Genomic DNA, 6,095 nt, shown 5'->3' with positions numbered 1-6,095 from the left:
GCCATGATCTTAGTTTTCTGAATGCTGAGCGTTAAGCCAACTTTTTCACTCTCCTCCTTCACTTTCATCAAGAGGCTTTTTAGTTCCTCTTCACTTTCTGCCATAAGGGTGGTATCATCTGCATATCTGAGGTTATTGATATTTCTCCTGGCAATCTTGATTCCAGCTTGTGCTTCTTCCAGCCCAGCGTTTCTCATGATGTACTCTGCATATAAGTTAAATAAGCAGGGTGACAATATACAGCCTTGATGTACTCCTTTTCCTATTTGGAACCAATCTGTTGTTCCATGTCCAGTTCTAACTGTTGCTTCCTGACCTGCATATAGGTTTCTCAAGAGGCAGGTCAGGTGGTCTGGTATTCCCATCTCTTTCAGGATTTTCCACAGTTTGTTGTGATCCACACAGTCAAAGGCTTTGGCATAGTCAATAAAGCAGAAATAGATGTTTTTCTGGAACTCTCTTGCTTTTTCGATGATCCAGCAGATGTTGGCAATTTGATCTCTGGTTCCTCTGCCTTTTCTAAAACCAACCTGAACATCTGGAAGTTCACGGTTCATGTGTTGTTTAAGCCTGGCTTGGAGAATTTTGAGTATTACTTTACTAGCGTGTGAGATGAGTGCAATTGTGCGGTAGTTTGAGCATTCTTTGGCATTGCCTTTCTTTGGAATTGGAATGAAAACTGACCTTTTCCAGTCCTGCAGCCACTGCTGAGTTTTCCAAATTTGCTGGCATACTGAGTGCAGCACTTTGATAACATTCTGTTTTAGGATTTGAAATAGTTCGACTGGAATTCCATCACCTCCACTAGCTTGTTTGTAGTGATGCTTCCTAAGGCCCACTTGACTTCACATTCCAGGATATCTGAGTCTGAGTTGAGTGATCACACCATCGTGATTATCTGGTTCATGAAGATCTTTTTTGTACAGTTCTTCTGTGTATTCTAGCCAGCTCTTCCTAATATCTTCTGTTTCTGTTAGGTCCATATCATTTCAGTCCTTTATTGAGCCCAACTTTGCATGTAATGTTCCCTTGGTATCTCTAACTTTCTTGAAGAGATCTCTAGTCTTTTCCCATTCTATTGTTTTCCTCTATTTCTTTGCACTGATCACTGAGGAAGGCTTTCTTATTTCTCCTTGCTATTCTTCGGAACTCTGCATTCAAATAGTAGCCTACATTTACCCAACACTGTATTTACTGTTGCTAATGTACACCACTCTATTGGGAGCACTGGCTGAGTGGTTTCATAAGGGAACCCCAAATGTTATTATCTTTAGCTTTTTCCTGCAGGGCTGATGGTATTTCCCAGAGAAGGCTCTGTTATACTCCTATCTGGAGAGACTTCCCCAATGTTTCAAAAGCAGCTTTTTTAGTCTCCCACTCTTAAATATGAGCAGATAGAGAATTACCAACCATTTGAAAAAAGGCTATTAAAGAGGAGCTAAAACAAAGAAGAAAAGCAACTTGGAGGAAAGAGTCTGCTCAGGTAGAAGAAAAAGTAATTATTAATCTCCACAGAGAGATGAGCTGATATTTCATCCATGAAACAAGAACAAAGTAATACTTTTGAAAAATCATGGGAACCAAAATAGTTTTTAAAAATTAAATATAGAAATAAAATTTGAAAGAAAAAATACAGAAAATTTAAATAAATTTTAGAAATTACAGAAATTTAAAGAAATTGCAGAAATTTAAAGAAAATTAAAGAGCAGTCTAGGCAGGCCAATATCTGGGTAACCGTATTTCTAGAAATGGAAAACAATGAAAACAAAGGTGAGCAAAAAGAAATAACTCAGGAAAAGTTCTCAGAAGGATGAGTTTCCAGAGTAAAGAGGCTCACAGACACCCAGCTGGACATGTCTGTGAAATTCCAGAACATTAGGGAAAGATGACTCTAAAAGCTTTGGGAAAGGAAAACAGTATCAGGAAAACGGGTCAAGGATCAGAATAGCACTGTACTTCTCAACAGCAACACAGCTTATAAATGATAAGATGAGAAAAGGCAAGGATGGTTGTAAAGGAGGTCCCAAGAAAATAGCTATTCAAGACCTTGGTAGACGCCAATGCAAAATTGGAAAAGGAGATGAAGTTCTCAAGAAGATGAAATGCTAGCATACCTTCTATGTTTGAAGATACTAAGAAGAGAGTTGATCTGCTGGCGATGAATTTAGGGACCAGTAGCGGTTAATACATAGAAAACTAGGCAAATTAACAACAAAGACTTATTAATCAAAAAATGTACATGAAAGAAAAATAATATAGTACAGCTGTCAATAGCTTTTACATACTCTCAATAAGGCAAATACTGAATAATGATGTAATTAGAATTATAACCAACTAGGAGGATAAGAAAATAAGAAGCATAGGTTTGTGTTGGAGACAGCTGTGACTATACTCTTCCACGGTGGGAAATCAAAAGATAATGGTAAAAAAAAAAAAAAAAAAAAGATAATGGTAAGAACTGGAAATTAAAACAGCAGCCATGGAAGAATATTACTTAGAAATACAGAGATGCATACCAAAACAGTTTCAGGTGTTGAAAGCAACTGGCTCTAGGGAAACTATTTCTTTTTATGGGGAAATCAGGGGATTGCTGGTTTGTATAATAAGCCTTTTAGAACCTAAATACTTTATTCTTTAAACCACCTACTTGCATTTAAGTTTAAAAACTAATTTTAAAGATATAAAATAATTTCATTTATATACATTAAAAAATTCAAATAATTTTTATGGATACATAAAAATATACTACTTGTATAATTAGACTGGTAATGATTAAAAATTATTGAACACTTCCTATGTGCCTGGTACTGTCCCAAGTGCTTCACATTGGCTGACTCAAATACATAATCCTCACAGTAACCATCATGGGCTTAGCATTACCATTATCCCCCATCTAAAACATAGACTGATGGGCAGACAGGTGAAATAACTTGCAGAATGTTGCATAGCCAAGAAGGGATTTAACTAGGATTCAAACTCAGTCAGTCTGGCTTCAGCACCCCACACTATTACCTTCTCAAATAACCAAGTTAAAACACAGAGAAGAAAGATGTTCACTGAAGGCATCAGGGTATCTCCCTCTGCTGAATAAAGAAAAAGAATGGGACTGGCGAAGGAAGAGAAAGGGACCTTCATCCTTATCTAGAATTAAAAAACAAAATCAATTGTGACTAACTGTTAGCATTTAATTCTGGATGGTGGGAATATGCACATTATATCATTCTCCATAGTATTCTATAGTTTCATAAATGTTTATTACCAGGGGAGAAAAACTTACATAAAATGAATTTCTCTTCCACCTTAATGATAGATCAGTAAGAATCCAAGCTCTGAAGCCACTGAAGGCAGAAACCCCAGCTAACACTCATTAACCATGTAACCTTGAGCAAGTTGCTCAACCAACTCCTTATTTCAGTTTCCCCTTAAGTGACTGTTCTTGCCTCATATAGTGCTGTAGTAATTAAATGGTTAATTCTTAAAATGGGGCCTAACACGCAGATGTCTGCTATTACTACTACTACCCTCCTTACTGTCACCCAGACATCCGCCACTACTAGATGACGTCTTGTTCGCTCCTTGCCCACTGAACTGTAAGCTCCAAGAGAAGCAGGGAAGAAGAGACTGTCCTGTCCTCAGCTGCAACTCTAATGCCAAGAACTGGGCTTGGCAAGTGGCAGTCACTCAAATAAATCTGTTAAATAAATTTTGACCTACGGTGACACAGAACTGCTTGCACTATCCCCTGCAGCTGTCATGCTGTTTCACTTCTCCATCTGTGCTTCTGTTGCTCCTTCTGCCTGGAAGGCCTTTCCTAGCCTGATGCCTCAGCTCAGGCATGGGGTTTCTCAGGAAGGCTTCTCTGAGGTTGGCTACATGCTCCTCCTCTGTACACCTATAGTGCCTTTTGCAGAACTCATTTGTAACACATGACTTATAATACTGAAATGATGTATGTGTGTGTCTGTCTACCCACATAAGAAGTCAAGCATAACTATTAAAAGTATCCACTCGAGTCAGACTGCCTGTATTTGAATCCTGGCTATGTGACCTTGGGCAAATTACTTTATGTCTCAGTTTCCTAGCCTGTAAAATTAGGATAATAATAACACTTATCTCATAAGGCTCTCATAGGATTAAAATGGTTTCTATTTGTATTTATAAAGCATTTACAACAGTCCCCGGCACCTGGTAAACACTATATAAGTAAGCTGTAACAATCTCCTTGAACATGGATACAAGTTCTTGCCCATGTTTACATTCCCTCAAAGTGATGACTTTTACACTGGTCCAAACAAAAGGATTAGTGCCCAAACTAAGTCAGCTGCAATAAAGTTGGAGAAGGGGTGATGGAGAAGGGGTGATGGATATGAGACAAGTTTAGAATGAGAAAAAAAAAAAAATCAACAGAACACTCCACATGACTATAATGAAATTCATCATAAGGAAGAGAAAATTTAGGATGACAGGATTTGGATTCTTGATGGACCAGGTTTTATTCACAAGATGAAAAATATAAGAAAAAGGAGAGTTCTTGGCAAATTTTTAACAACAAAATGCTTCATTCAATGCTTAAACAAAGAAGAACACTTAAAAAGAACACTTCAAACTAATTAACAATGCCAGAAATCTGGTACATTATATCTACAAGAACTTAAGCTCCTTGAGGACAGGGACTTTTTCTGTTTTGTTGGCTGCTTTATTTCTAGCTCCTGCAACATACAGTAGGCACTTATTATATATTTGTTGAATCTGTGAAAGGATGATTTAGGTAAGTTTCAGCTTTCTATGTCAATTAAACCAAAAAGTAAGTTAAAGATGAACTAAAAAGCCTCTTGATGAAAGTGAAAAAGTTGGCTTAAAGCTCAACATTCAGAAAACCAAGATCATGGCATCTGGTCCCATCACTTCATGGGAAATAAATGGGGAGACAATGGAAACAGTGTCAGACTTTATTTTTGGGGGCTCCAAAATCACTGCAGATGGTGATTGCAGCCATGAAATTAAAAGATGCTTCCTCTTTGGAAAGAAAGTTATGACCAACCTAGATAGCATATTAAAAAGCAGAGACATTACTTTGCCAACAAAGGTCTATCTAGTCAAGGCTATGGTTTTTCCAGTGGTCATGTATGGATGTGAGAGTTGGACTGTGAGGAAAGCTGAGTGCCGAAAATTTGATGCTTTTGAACTGTGGTGTGGAGAAGACTCTTGAGAGTCCCTTGGACTGCAAGGAGATCCAACCAGTCCATCCTAAAGGAGATCAGTCCTGAGTGTTCATTGGAAGGACTGAGGCTGAAGCTGAAACTCCAATACTTTGGCCACCTCATGCGAAGAGATGACTCATTGGAAAAGACCCTGATGCTGGGAGGGATTGGAGGCAGGAGAAGGGGACGCCAGAGGATGAGATGGCTGGATGGCATCACCGACTCGATGGGCATGAGCTTGAGTAAACTCCGGGAGTTGATGATGGGCAGGGAGGCCTGGCGTGCTGCCATTCATGGGGTCACAAAGAGTCGGACATGACTGAGAGACTGAACTGAACTGACTGAAGATTTACGATATGTCCAGCATTGTTTTAAATTCCTACAGGGAATATAAATTATGATACTTTTGTATCCCCTTTCCCACATGAATAAATTACTAAGTTTTACATAACATTAGTAATTTACTATGCTACACAATACAAAATACAGCTAAATTCTGAGGAGGAACAATACCATAACGGGTATCTATTGGTATAGAGTGGGCATGAATAAAGTGATGCAATATTAATATGAAGGGTCACAAAAAACTAAGAAAAAGTTTTGGTAAAGTGAGGTTAGACTCTAGAAAAGTCAAAGAGAGGCAAAGGGCAAATATTAATAAATATTTTTATTATTTATATTTGCCAATGTTTATTTATATTGGCAATTATTAATAAATATTTATATTATTTATATTTGCCAATATTTATATTGGCAAATATTAATAAAATGCCAACTCTCTCTGAAGACCTTCCTCATTGTCCAATTCCTAAACAGAATTGATTCCCTTCTTAGAACTACGAACAGCACTGTGATCCTCTGTTACAGTCCTTAACCCACTCAGTCATTTCTCCT

Source organism: Cervus canadensis, chromosome 5 (assembly GCF_019320065.1).
Source record: "Cervus canadensis isolate Bull #8, Minnesota chromosome 5, ASM1932006v1, whole genome shotgun sequence".
Classification (NCBI taxonomy): domain Eukaryota; kingdom Metazoa; phylum Chordata; class Mammalia; order Artiodactyla; family Cervidae; genus Cervus; species Cervus canadensis.
Note: the sequence above shows the minus strand (reverse complement) of the source record.